The following is a 16,418-nucleotide window of genomic DNA, read 5'->3' on the forward strand; positions in this document are numbered from 1 at the left end:
TAAATACTTTATGGGGGGATACAAGTTAAATACTTATAGTTATTACATCAATCACATGTGATTGCATTAATCACATGTGATTAATAACTAGAAAACCAATGATTTCATCACTGTTCAAACTGTTTATCAAACTGTTTTACTTCAAAATGTTTTACAAACGCTTTTACATATCAAATACTTTTATTAAACTTTGTTTTACTTCTTATAAATTGCATGCCCATATATGTATAGATATATAAGTAATGTTTAAAGGGCTTAGGAAGACCATCCGCCCTATTTCCTTTTCGCGCATTGAGATGTGGTCTGGTGGGACTTCAGGTGACCATCCGAGGGTCGTTTTAATATTAGTTATATATCATATATACATGTATAGACATAAAAGTACTTCCATATTCATACTTATCAGTACATCAATAGCTAGTTACCATCAGGGTAACACAGTACATATATAACTATACTAGAAACAGTACATATACAACTATACTAGAAACAGTACATATACAACTATACTAGAAACAGTACATATACAACTATACTAGAAATAGTACATATACAACTATACTAGAAACGGCACATATACAACTATACTAGAAACAGTACATATAAAACTATACTAGAACGAGAAACATTACATATACATGAACACGTTAACAATTGTGATCCACTGTGTCGGAGCATGCCTTAAATGTCATGGCCCGAGTTGTAGCCAAAATTCTCCTGGAGGGAGAGCGTGAGTTTGCGTATAGATCTATACTGGATTGACTATCCTACACCTTGCTGCTAGCTACAGCCGGACCTGCAGGTCTGCAGGTGCCAAACGTCATTCCGTTATTACGACCATTCATTATGTCGTTGTTACCAGTCGATAGCGTGGTGCAATTTATCACATTATACCTTAATATAAATCCGGATTAAGGTAGTTAGTACAGCAGTAGTTCTTATAATACAAAACTACAGTACTACAATGATTTACCCATTACATATTTTAGTGATAACCTCACTTAAACGTTAATGTATAAACTATATTTTGTTAAATGATAGTTACACTTGGGAAATTTCACACTTTTACATCAAACGAGCATACAGAACAGTTAAGCCTTGGTAGAAGGTTACTTTAATAGAAAATATAGGTTTTTCTGAGAGATTCAAACTTTTACAAACACTTTCAAACACTTACTTACATTTTTACAAACTTATACATTGAGACAAGTTCAAACGTTTTGACAACAAACATTGACACTAAAATACTTATGAACTCACCAGCTTAATGCTGATAAACTCTTTCAAAATAACTTGTATTCTCAGGTCATCAGTAGACAGGTACCGAGGCCAGCTTTTGAGAAGATGGAGCGCATTCAAGACTCATCTTATTATTTTGAGATACATTATTTTTGGTGTCTATACTGTACAGAACACACTTGTATTAAAATTATATATTTAATGCAATGGATGATGTTGTTTGCTTATTTACATTTACTGTGTTGTGATACTTTACATGACGTCGTCCGCCCCAGAACGTTTCCGCCGTTCTTGGTTTTGGGGTGTGACATCGTATCGTCCAACCAACTAACACCCATGGCAATCTTAAATTTCAATACTCACTCCCGAGATTACGCCCAACTGTAGAGTTTTGAACATAATTAAACATTTTGTAAGTGGGTTCAAAACATGAAAAACTGAAACGTAGTAATATATAACACATATTTGATAACAATAAATGCTCTTTATTAAGTCTCTACGAAATAAACATCAAACGGTTACAAATCGTACTGTTGTACATCCATATCCATATTCTAATAAAAGAATAAGTTTAATCAATACTCACTCTTAAATTTCAATACTCACTCCCGAGAGTACGTCCAACTGTAGAGTTTTGAACATAATTAAACATTTTGTAAGTGGATTCAAAACATGAAAAAGTGAAACGTAATAGTATACAACACATTTGATAACAATAAATGCTCTTTATTAAGTCTCTATGAAATAAACATCAAACGATTACAATTCGTACTGTTATACATCCATATCCATATTCTAATAAAAGAACAAGTGTCATACAATTATAACTACTCGTTAATGTTATATATCACCTATCATACCACTTTTCAATCTATTAACTCTCCATTTCAAATTTTATATTTTTAAATTTCCACTGTAATTACATTAAATTAATAATTGATTCCTCATTTTAAATTTCAAAATTTTAATTTTCTCACTTTAATTATATTAAATTAATAACATTAGATTGAAAAATAAAATAAAATTAATATAGATTATAAGGTGATATAACTTCACATGTTTATTCAAATCATTAGTTATAATTCCCTTTATATAACTAAAAAATATTTCTTAAGTAATAATTTATTTAAAATAATTGATTAATAAATTTAATTTTTTAATATAAAATTTTAATTAGTTTTATAATAGTGGTTCTCAGGGGTTATAAACTAGTTTTTTAATTGAGTTAAACAAATGCAAGTGTGTCCAAGCCAATTAACTTGTAGATCAAATGTCTCAAGACTTTGTCTAACTAACAAACTTAGTCGGTGACATTGGCTTAGTGAATGGATCAACAAGATTATCTTTCGATATGATCCTATTAAACATACTTGTTTTTTATTTGATGATTCTTTCCGAATTTGATTTGATCAGACTTGTCATGCTCGAGGTATAAAAGTCATCACGTCTACTACAATCCATAACATGCATGATCGACCCTATAAGTAGAATCATGTGCGATATGACTCATTTCTTCTAACTCAATAGCAAAACTAGTACATTATCATTGCTCAATGTCATGCCATACTTAATATGCATGAACTCTCTTGGAGTTCAATATCTCGAGTTTCCACGAGATTCATTTTTTGTCTTGATCTAACGAATCAATTAGATCTTACTTCATAGATCCTAACATTCATATGTGTGTTGTTCTCTTATATGATTGAAGGAAAGATAATTCCCAATCTAAGTCAAGTTATTACACTCGCTAAGTTGGAACATTGTTTACTACAAATTTTATATTATCCAAATATATTACAAAAGGTAAAAATAGTACTCCCACTAGCACTCATATGCCTCATCTTTGTTTCTCGAGATTCAAACCTTTTGATTACTCTTATTGAGACAAGGATTCCAATTACTCTCACTGTCTTTGGCATATGTATGGTCCACTTTTGTTTCTCGAAATTCAAAACCCCTTGAATTATGTCATTAAAACAAGGATTCCATTATGTGAGATGCTTGACTTAATTCATAAATGAACTTAATAAGATTACACATTCTTCGCAACATGTCTTGGTTTGAATATGCGTCCGTTTCACATCCATATTTGTCACTTTTTGAAGATCCACACACATTTAATAATTAAGTCTAACTGATTGATCAACTAAGTTTCAAACCTATATGGATTGAATCTCGCACTCCATGTCATTCTTCGATCATGCAGTCTTTTAGGGTCCGTCATGGCTTCCAAAATATTGTCCAACTAGATCTTTGGTAATGCAATCCTTATTCAAGAAGATGATTTAACATTATTACACCGTATTCAAGTATTTAAATTTGGTTTTGAATCATTGTTCCTATACTAGATTCATAGATTTCATGACTTTTCCTTTTAAATAGAAAACATATAAAATGTTCTATATATAATCAAGTCAGAACAATCTTATAAAATTTGTATAAACAATTTCAATCATAAACCATAGACTTAAACATTTGGGAGAATGATTGTCTTTTGATCCCATGAATAGTAGCAAAGGCTCGATATTCATGATCAAACTTTATTCTTTATATTTTAGTCCATTTACTTTCATTCACTGCACACTCTTGCGAATGTTAGTACTTTATCCTTGGTATAATACTCAAGGACTGGAATTAATGTTCCAATAGTATTATGAATTTGCATATCTGATTATAAACTAAACATTCATGAGAACTAGATGTCGCTTGATCATATGGATAATAGCATGGGCTCGTAATTCATGATAAAAATGATTGTTTATGTTTTAGTCTTATTTATCAGACATATTGGACATTTATGCTTTATTGGTCCTTCTTATTTTGGAAATGATTATCTTATCATAACATGTCTTAGAACAAGCCTTCATATTGTCTTTGGCGTTTGGGCCTAGATTAGGTGTATCATCACTAATCGCCTTATACCTATGGATAACTGACTATTTTGCTTTTTGACATTTCAATCCATGATAACGGATGTAGCTGTCTTTAAATTTGGAGCTTCTATTATTGTCCATGTTAGCTCCAAAGGACACTCAATCATGACATGCAACTCCGTTATGGACATTTAAAGGTTCTTCATATCAAAATCATAATAAACTGATTATATGTACATGTCAGCTAGTTGATCATGATGACCATAATCAACTTCTAATTAAATGAAATTTCATTTATCTTCAAAAATATGTTTGATAACTATGCATATAGTTTTCTTATGGAGTGGGGGAATCTTCAGGATGAGATTTATTATGGGAAATCTTCAAAAAAATCCCAATATTTACGGAAAAGTTACACTTTAGTCCCAATATTTTTTTTTGAACGAAAAAGTCCTGAAAACCATCAAAAATTTACAGTTTGACCCTTTTTGACCGGTTGAAACCGGTACCAAATTAATTTGGGACTATTTGATAACTAATCCAAAATATTGGGACTTTTCTGTAAACAAAAAATATTAGGACTTTTCTATAAACAAAAATATTAGGACTTTTCTACAAACAAAACCCTTATTATTATTATTATTATTATTATTATTATTATTATTATTATTATTATTATTATTATTATTATTATTAAAGATACGAATATTGATTTCTAGAAGTCCAGCTGAGTTTGAAAAGCCTAGATAAAGTTATTATTATAAGCTCTTAAATTGTTTTGACACATATGAGAGCTATCTAAGGAAAGGTGTATGAGTTTGAAAAACCTAGATAAAGTCTTATCAAAGCATCTCATGTTAGAAATCTGAACTTTGGTAATGAAAGTCAATGAAATATTAATTTATAGAAGTCCAGCTGATTTCTGAGTACATGTCAATGCTAGTGGGAGCATAAGTATTATGCTAGTAAGATAATAATTATCATGTTAATGGGAGCATAATCAATTATGGTATATATTGCAAGTTAACAATGTTAATTATAGAAAACAAAAGTTTTAACTTGCAAGTTGCAAAGTTGGAATAATTGTTTTGCTATAATTAAGGAGAGAAAATTATACTTCATTTCAATTCTAAAAGCTTAGATTGAGATTTTAATCACATTTAGTCATATATATATATATATATATATATATATATATATATATATATATATATATATATATATATATATATATATATATATGAATGTTATGTTGGAATGGTTCAACATAAGGAAATTATGAATATTGAAATGTTAATTGCATTCTTAAAATTTGATTATGATTATGACATCCCTCTTCATAATCAAAATTATGAGAACATGGCAAATAGAAATATTATAGCAAAAGACTGATCAAGTATCATGTCTTTATGTTTGACATTATAAATCGTGTCTCATATGCTTCGGGTATAGGATTGATTGTATGTGCTATAATATTCTCGTGTTTTAAATTTTCCAAATGCCTAGGGCATTAAGACAGTAAAAAGGACTAGAACCGGTTATAACTAAAGTGGTTGAGCAACTGTTAAAGGACAATCTAAGGTTCACCAAGGATTGGTCGGTTAAGGACAATTGGAAGTATAGTAATGGACGGACCATATTGACATTATTATGAATAGACAGGAGTCTATTAACAATGAATTTTCGTATTGCAAATACAGAATGTTTCTACATTCGGAGTTGGAGAATAGATGAGAAAGTTAGAAACTTTTATGCAAGAAGGATGTTCAAAGGAATGTACTTTGAATTTGAGACTTCATTTACATGGAATTGTCTTGTAACAATCTCCAAAGGAATATTTTGTAATATCATCGGTCAAGTCTCTGTGACTTTTGGTACCTAGACATTACAAAAGAATCATCGCATGATAGTTTAGAATCTAACACTTTCTAGCAGTGAAAAGAATTTGGAATTCTTACACTTGCAATAAGGATTTGGAATTGCGAAGTGAGCATCATTGAAATGTTTTTCAATTGATCTATTTCACAAAGTAAGGACCATATACAAACATAGTGTGCATGCTTGGAGCATGGCATAACTATTGTTTAGACAAACATAGTGTGCATGCTTGGAGCATGGCATCACTATTGTTTTGATTTAAGTATTAAGTTGATTATTCGAAACATTATACAATGAATAATGAGTAATCAATATGACTCAAAAGTTTTTGGGCCATATAGGATTAGTATTATTCTTGTGTTTCACTTTGCATGTTTTAAATTCCCGAATAGGAGAGTTAGAATGCTCAAAACCCTTTAACCACAACTGCAATGAGCTCCAAAACCCTATAAAATATCTCATGCTAAATAGAAACCCCCGGTATGATCCATGATATAGAAAATAAATAAAATACAATGAAATATTGATAAAAAGACCTAAAAATCTAAAATAAACTAATAAAAAAAGGAAATAAAATAAACTATCAGGTATCCAGGAACAGAAGTCGATGAAAAACTAGGATGAGTTTGCATTACCGTTGGGGAGGAAGATGGCCCAAGTGGTTGTTTGGGTCGAGGAGTGTGTGAGTTGGGAGTTTGGGAAACTTCCCAACGTTGGGTTCGCGTCTTCTTGGTGTTTAATAGTTGGTGTTGGGGAATCAGATTAAGAGTTCCCGTTAGGACGCGAGTTCAGTCAGGATGCTAGAACGCGTGAGTGCTTGCCTTTGGGCGTGTTCGGATTGGTAATCAGTTGTAAGACCATGGTCAACGGTTGAGTTAGCGTGGGAAGTGTTGTAAGACTGCAGGATAGTCGTAGCATTCACCAATAGCCAGATAGCATGAAAGGTATAGTACGACTGTGGGGCAGCCATAACATTCTTCATGAGGTCAAATAGTGTGGGGGAGTGTTATTAGACTACAAAATAAGTCGTAACATTCACATATTCATTCAGTTAAGTTAGGCCAGGGTGGGATAGTTCGTAGGATCGTGGAAAGGCCACATCAGGATCAGAATCAGGAAATGATAGGTTGCTGGGATTCGGGGTAGAGTTGGGTTTATGTAGCCCTAGATAAGTGAGACATGTGGGCAAGGCCGCTTCGTGATATGGTTTGGGTGAGACCCGTGGGCGAGGCCCATGTGCTTATAGAAATGCAGGTGGGACCTGGCAGAGAACGTTGGGTCAAAGTATAGGATCGGGGATCCCAGGATTTATAGAGCCAAGAGTGGCAATGTGGATAAGGCAATTTCGATAGCCGAAGTTTTCTTCGGAAGTCGCAGGGAGCGACTAAAAGGGTCTTCGTTGGCTCAACAATCAGGAAGAAATCTAATATTTCAAATGACAGGCAGACGAACTGAGACCAAGGAGGTCTCGACAGATTTTGGAAAGCAGCCAGGAGGCAACATGCTATTTCGGACAGTTCCAATGTTTCGGACAATATCCGATCGGGTTAGAACGAAGGGGTAGTTCGAGCACCCAGATATGCTCGGCGAAATCCAGTTGAAATAAACCGATGGGGTAGGTCGGGCACCCATATATGCTCGGCAGCATCTGATTGAAATAAACCTAAGGACAAGCATATGATCTGGGACTTCTCTAAATTTCAAGAACTTCAAATACAAGAACCACAAGGGGCCAAACTCTTTTCCCTAGACTAGACCTATGCAAGAACACAAATAAAATAGGGAGCTTTATGACTTACAAAGCACATTTAAGGTCTAGAAGGTTTCAACTTCAGCTGGAGCACACACCTTTAAGCACCATCAACTTCTATTCTTCTCAATATCATCCAACAACACCAAGAATCACCAAAGAACACAAGGCATTCATACTTGGAGGCCATGGTTTCGGTCATAGAGATGAAGGCTGATGAATGCATGCAACCCTAAAAAATAACACCCTTATATAGGGCCCAAAACTCGAGATCTAGGGTTTTGAACCCAACCGCCACCATCAACCTAAAAGATAATACCCTTATATAGGCTGATGAATGCATGCAACCCTAAAAGGTAACCACATGTGATGGTGGTTGCTTTGTGTTAAGAATATGACTATGTGACCTGCTACCCACATGTGACCTCATAAAAAACCATAAGTGACAAATTTATCCAAATGTGGACTTAGTACATAGCTATAGATTCTATGTAAATATAAGAGTTTTTATGGCAATAACCTTATTAATAAATGGTGACGACGGTGATTAGTGGAGGCAGTGTCGACAATCGATGATGGTTGGTAGAGACTAAGGGGGTGTTTGGTATCATACATACTTATAAAGCTAGCATTTTTTCTTGAATCTCATGCATTTGAAACCCCTATAAAAATTTGCCAACACCTCATGCATTTGAAACCCCCACACCCTTTCACCACCTAATGCATTTGAAACCCCCACACCCTTTCACCTTCAAAGTAATTAATCACATATAATCCCATTATAAGAAAATCACACACTGTATAAGTTCAACACCTCATGCATTTCAAACCACCACACCCTTTCACATTCATTATATATGTAGTTATATTAGTACATTTTTCTTACAAAAGGTCGTCATTTGGTTGAAGATACTATGATTCAAAAGTTTTCATATAGTTGAAACATTCACGATCCAAATACGATGATTTGAAGAATTGGGTTATGTCGCATCAATGTTGTAATATGATTTTTTTTTCTTTCAACCAAAACAAATGAAGCTTTTCTATTCTTTCTTTATATTCAATTTCTCATTTGACCTTTATATGCGATTTGTATGTATTACTCAATCTTTAATGTGACTCTCCAAACATCAATGTTTTGCTTGGAATATCTTTTTATTCTTCTTTTTCAAGAAAAACATTTTGATTGCAGGTTAGTGAAGAATTGTCATCAATTTTCTATGGATAAATGGTGTTCATTAAAGAAAGAAGATTAAAAAAACAGATATATGTTTTTTTTGTTTGTTTGAGCAAATTAAACGAATATTAGTTTTTTCTTTTGATTTAAACATATATTTATGTAGCGTTCTTATTTATATATTCAACCACCCAATTTTCTTATTTATTTGATTGTAGTTTTTCTATTTTGATTATGCTTATTCTCTATTATTTTTTTGTTGAGTTATCCTACACAACATATTTACAAGACAATATTTAAAATATAACATAATTTTTAACATTTGATATGTAATTATGATGACTTATCATGACATGTTCTTCATATGAAAGCAATTTATCCATATTACTACGACAATAATTACATATAACATTTACGAAAATATATCATATGTGATTTGCTTAGCATATATATGCACCTATGTATGTTATAAATTTATAATTAGATATCTTTATGTTTAATAATTGAAGAGATTAAAATGATACATCAAAACCAATTATTTAGACTAATAATAATAATAATAATAATAATAATAAAATACACATTTCCAAGTACTATATTCATTTGAGACTCACACTACAACTTAAGAGTTTTCTAATTTATATATATTTATTAGTTACAACTCAAGAGTTTTTAACTTATGATTATTAATTAGTAATTACTAATAACTTTTTATTTTCCTTTCTTTTATAATATTGTAAAGTTTTGCTCATTAAAAACATTAATATATTTAAAAATACTTGTGATTTAAATATGAAAAGTTAATATAAATGTTATAATAAATGTTTTAGTGTTTTTATGTCATTAAAAGTTGTAGTGTTTATTTTTCATATTTTTTTATTATTCGTTGTATATATATATATATATATATATATATATATATATATATATATATATATATATATATATATATATAATACAAATGTTATAATAGATGTTTTTGTATTTTTATGTTACTAAAAGTTGTAGTTAATATATTTTTTTTATACATTTGTGTACCCGCTATATATAGATTATCATACGTTTGATATATAATTTACACAATTTTAAACGCTTTATAAAATTTTCAAATAATTGTATATATCACAATGACTTAAAAATTAAAACTATAATCATCATATCATATTATATTATAAAGGAAACATTTTTTCTTTCACCACATTCATTTAAAACTCCTAACTTTTCATATTTTCATACAATATACTTAATTTATTAACTTAAATATGCTATTAGTTGTAAACATTATCATAAATGGAAGAATTTGTGACTTATCAATATTATATACTTAATTTGTTAACTTCAATATATAGTTAAATAAATAATCTACATTAATATATCAAATAAGCTTAAAAATTCAGTGTAAAATTTAAAACCTAAAATAAAATATCAAATAGTGTTTACAAAAAGTTCAATATATATATATATATATATATATATATATATATATATATATATATATATATATATATATATATTAACATAGTTAAAAGGAAAACATTAAATATAATAATAATAAAAAAACCTAAATTGATGAATCAAATTAACTAAAAGGTGTTTGAAAACTATATTCTAACAATATATTTTTAATCTGTGCCACGCAACACGCGGGAAATAAAATAATAATAATAATAATAATAATAATAATAATAATAATAATAATAATAATAATAAATACACATTTCCAAGTAATGTATTTATTTGAAACTCACACTACAACTCAAGAGCTTTCTAATTTATGTATATTTATTAGTTACAACTCAAGAGTTTTTAACTTATGATTATTAATTAGTAATCACTAATAACTTTTTATTTTTCTTTCTTTTATAAGAGGTTGTAAAGTTTTGCTCATTAATAACATTAACGTATTTGAAAACATTAATGTATTTGGAGAGATTTGTGATTTAAATATGAAAAGTTAATATAAATGTTATAATAAATGTTTTAGTGTTTCTAAGTTATTAGAAGTTGTAGTGTTTATTTTTCATATTTTTTATTATTCGTTATATATATATATATATATATATATATATATATATATATATATATATATATATATATATATATATATAACGAATAATAAAAAATATGAAAAATAAACACTACAACTGTTATAGTAGATGTTTTTGTATTTTTATGTTACTAAAAGTTGTAGTTCATACATTTTGTTACCCGTTATATATAGATTATCATACGTTTGATATATAATTTACAAAATTTTAAACGGTTTATAAAATTATCAAATAACTGTATATATCACAATGATTTAAAAATTAAAACTATAATCATCATATCATATTGTATTATAAAGTAAATATTTTTTCTTTCACCATATTCATTTGAAATTCCAAACTTTTCATTTTTCCATACAATATACTTAATTTATTAACTTAAATATGTTTTTAGTTGTAAACATTATCATAAATGGAAGAATTTATGGCTTATCAATATGATATATTTAATTTGTTAATTTCAATATATAGTTAAATAAATAACCTACATTAATATATCAAATAAGCTTAAAAATCTAGTGTATAATTTAAAATCTAAAGTAAAATATCAAATAATGTTTTAAAAAATTCAATATATATTTTTAACATAGTTAAAAGGAAAACATTAAATATAATAATAATAATAAAAAAAACCTAAATTAATGAATCAAATTAACTAAAAGGTGTCTGAAAACTATATTCTAACAATATATTTTTAACCCGCCCACGCAACGCGCGGAAATTCGTCTAGTAGAGAAATAAAACCAAGGAAAAAGAATTGATTCATTTTCTCTTGTTTGGTTGATATAAAAAATAAGGAATTGAGAAATAAATCAATTCAATTTCTATCAAAACAATTCCTTATTAAAAATAGAGAAAATAAGAGAAAACAAACATCACGTTGGGTCGAGAATCAGAAAAAAAAAAAAAAAAAAGTTGAGAATTCAATTACAGCTCCATTCGAGCCCCTTTGCGTGCAAAATTAAACCATTGTTCCAGAAAAAAAAATCGATTGTGTATGGGATTTCATGCAATCGGCCTTTCTTCATTTGCCCTACTTCCGTACGCATCACAATCGATTCTTTTTGCGATCATAGACTCACGATTTCACAATTTTGGGTTGCTCTTGTTTTTCGATTTTGTCACCAATATCTTCCAATTCAAGGTATGTCTATCAATCTTCCAAGATGTAAAATCAATTCATGATGTTCCAGTTATGTTTTTGTGTTGTTTGAAGGTCAATTGTGACCATATTATACGCGGTTATAGTTATTTTTAAATTCTTGTTGTCACCAAAATTGTAGATAATGACGAATGATGATCAATAGTTGTTTGTACCTGGTTAGTGTTTGTATAAAAGCAACTTTTTTTTTTTTTTTTTTTTTTACAATTTCAATTTTTTTAAAATTTTTTTCTTCAATTTGAACCGCCATTAGATCTTCATACGAAGTCGGAATGAGTAGATTGTTAATCTAGATTGTAGTCTTCTATATTGACTATGTTTTAGCCTAAAAAACAGCTTAATTGATTAAGATATGATTGAGATATATAGCTCTAAACATGGGCTGTCACACCCCAAAACCGGAACGACGGAAACGTTATGGGGTGGATGACGTCATGTCAGGTATCACAATATATGCAGTATAGTAATCAAAGTACAACAACCATTGCATTAATAGTAATAGTTTTACATAGTTTACATTTGATAGCAACATCAAAGTAATACAATAGATAATATAGATGCAACTCGGTACTAGGTTGTCTCTGCAATTGCTCCCGGGATGTACCTGTCTATCGATAACCTGAGAATACAAGTTATTTTGAGAGCGAGTATCAACATTTTTATAATGCTGGTGAGTTCATAAGTATTTAGTGTCATTTGTATAAGTACACATTTTTATTCAAAATAACTTTATGAAAGATAGTAGTTTAGAATCTATGGTGTATTAGTGTCCTTTCCAGAAAATCCTATATTTTCTAAGTAAAAGAAGTCTTCTACCAAGACTTAACAGGTTTTATGATTTAAAGTGAAATTTTCCCCAAAATACTATCCTTATTAAAATACAGTATTGACTTTAAAGGAAAAATAAGTAAAACACAAGTAAAAATACTAGGGGAAAATAACATATACTTCAGCAGTAATACTGCTAACTAAAAGCAATTGAAAACATAGACTCCATGAGAGTATCGAATAACTGATACGCCTGGCTCAGTCTAATAAAGGAAGCACAAAAAATCCAGACATCATCGAGGGAACGATACCGCTTGCAAAATCTAAAACAAAAGGGTGAATGTGAACTCAAATGTAACCATGCTGATCGACGATAGAGTATCCAATGACCCTCTAGGTCATGCATAGAGGTAGTGGCAGTAGAGGTAGTGGCATTATGTTACCCATGGGCCTTACCGGCGTGGACTGTATCTAGTAGTCTGGGTGTGGGAGTGTCAGACCCGTATAGATCTATACACATGATGTTCGCTCTCCTTCCCAGAGACTCTGGTTACACGGCATTGACGCAATGAAGCGTCGTAGAGGGAAATAGTGTGTCACATTCTAAAGCAAAAGAGACAGAGATAGAGATAGAGATAGAGATAGAGATAGAGATAGAGATAAAGATGGAGATAGAGATAGAGATAGAGATAGAGACTCCTAACTATTCCTATAATAGTTACTAGGGTTCTAGAAACATGAACAATAGAAGAATGCCTGTACTAATCAAGACGATGGATCAACTGAGAGAGAGAGAGAGAGCTTTTATGTCCATATATGTATACTTAATATATAATTAATGTTTAAACGACCTTCGGACGGATATCTGATACCCACCAGACCACATCCCAACGAGGAAAAGGAAATAAGGCGAACTAGCCTTCCTAAGTCCTTTAAACATTATTTATATAATTATACAAATATAGGCATGCATTTAACGAAATAAATACATAGAAGAAACTTTAGTAAAACCTTTATACATAAGAAATCTACGACTTGATGTCATTTTGAAAAGCAAGCTTTAAAAAGGGTTTTTATAAAACAGTTTTAGTAAAGAAAACCTTTGATAAGTTATTACAACTGGATGTCTCTTTAACAAACACATTTTGGAAAACTTTGGATAATCTTTTATGATCTAAAAAGAGATATTCATACTTTAACGAGATTTGAAAATCTAAATTTGATTGAAACAGTTAACATGCAAAAGTCTAGTTTGCTATACAGTTATTAATCACATGCGATTTATCTAATAACTGTACAGTTCAACTTGTATTCCCCCCCTATAAAAGCAGTTAAAATTTCACTTTTTGGATGCTAAAAGGTCTTATTTCACTTGTAGAATTAGGCTAGGTTCAAATCTAGGGCTTAAGAAGGGTTTAAGGCTCCAAATAGACCATTTAAGGGAGTTCACGGCTGTAAACCTAGAGTTTATGGCCGTAAACTCTCACTTGGCCATTTCCTTCATGAATTAAGGTCTTAAATGATAGAGAATAAAGTTCTATGCATTATTCCAAGCCATATGGGGGGTTAGGGCATCATTTGGACTCATTATGGGAGTTTACGGCCCATGGACCAATTCTTGGGGGGTTTACGGCCGTAAACTCCTAGGTCCTTGGTTTCTTTGATGTTTAAAGCCCCGACTTCATTTGTGGTTGATTCTAGACATTTTCCTAGGCCATAGGAGGTGTTTAAGGGCAAGTTTAACACCTTAAAAGGTGTTTACGGCCCATGAAGATGGGTTTACGGTCCAAGAGTGTTCTTGGGCCGTAAACTCATGTTTACTCCTCAAAATGCAAGGTTTTGGTGCTCTAAGCTCGTATGTGTAAGTCCACAAGTCATATCTAAGCCCTAAGAGTGATTTAGAAGGGTTTTGGGGCTTCAAAACCCCACTTATGGGTGTTTACGGTCCAAGAGTGTTCTTGGGCCGTAAACACATGATTTGGCCCCTATTGGATGTCTTAAACACGAATTTGCATGTTAAATAAGCTACACAACAAGTTAGGATAGATTACCTACGATTTTGGAGCTCGAAATGGGCGTTTTTGCATCGAAAGCAACCTGTAGAGAGAGAGTGAAAGGGTGTAAATGAGGTTAACTCACCCTTATATAGGGGTTTGAGTTTGTGGCTCGGTGAAAATCTACCCGACACTGACGTTAAACAGGTCTTTTGGTCGCACCCGATTAAATGACCGTAATTTGACTTGGTTGAAACTAATTATTTTTTCAAGGGAATACTGAGGGTGTTTCTAATTTTGTTCCAACCCTTACGAAGTCATAATAAAGTCCCTATTTAATTAACATAATCCAAAAGTTTAACGGACGATTAATAAAGCGGGTTTTATTAACGGATGATGAGGTTAAAAAAATGACGGGATAAATTTCGGGGTGTCACATGGGCTGTTATGATTGTTCTAAACTGTTTCGGTATTTTTTAGCTTTTTTGTCCAACTTTGAACCATCATAAAATCTTCATACCAACTCGGAATGACATGATTTTTTTTTCAGATTGTAGTCCTCTGTTTTGTTTACATTTTAGGCTTAAGAAATAGCTTATTTGGTTTAGTTTTGGCTGAATTATGCAGCCGCAAACAAGGGCTGTTAGGATTTTTGTACACTGTTTCAACAATTTTTTAGCTTTTTTGTCTAACTTTGAACCATCATAAAGTCTTCATACGAGCTCGGAATAAGGTGACATTTTTTTTCAAATTGTAGTCCTCTGTTTTGTCTACATTTTAGGCTAAAGAAATAGTTTATTTGATTTATTTTTGGCTAAGTTATGTAGCTCTAAACAGTGGATGTTATGATTTTTCTTTCAATAGTTCTTGCATTTTTTTTGCTTTTTTTGTCCTAACTCTTCCTTGTTTGTATATACGTAGATGACACACACACACCTTTGCAACAACGGATTGTACAAAATAGACAAATCACACCCAATTTTGAGACGAACATGACAACATTATTTCTACCGTGGAGACATCGCAAGGATGGACGGACCGTCGAGATCTTCTTGCTAATACTATGTTTACTGATTGGAGGCGTGCAAACAATTAATTTATTCCATGTTTTTATGTAAACTTCATTATTCATTATGTGGTGTTTATATATTGTATTCATTATGTGATGTGATAATATTTCTTTAGTTTGAATCTATTTGTAAATTATTCATTTATATTAGAAATATGTTTTTCAATACAAGATATATATTAAACAATATTAATTAACTAGAAAATAAATTATTTGGTAAAATGTGATGTTGGAATAAAAAATTATAAACATAAAATATGCTTATTTTGGCAAACTAAGATGTGAATCATAATGCATTTTTATAAAAACAATGTTGTTTGAAAATGAATAAACAAAGTAAAAAAACGCATTTCCATTTCACTGTTTAATACTACCAAACAAGAGAAATGATTCTCAAACAAATTTCTCTAGTGGGTTCTAAGGTCTACCAAACAGTGGAGTCAATTCTCTTTCTCCAGCT

This window comes from Lactuca saligna, chromosome 9 (assembly GCF_052625555.1).
Source record: "Lactuca saligna cultivar CGN05327 chromosome 9, ASM5262555v1, whole genome shotgun sequence".
Taxonomy (NCBI): Eukaryota; Viridiplantae; Streptophyta; class Magnoliopsida; order Asterales; family Asteraceae; genus Lactuca; species Lactuca saligna.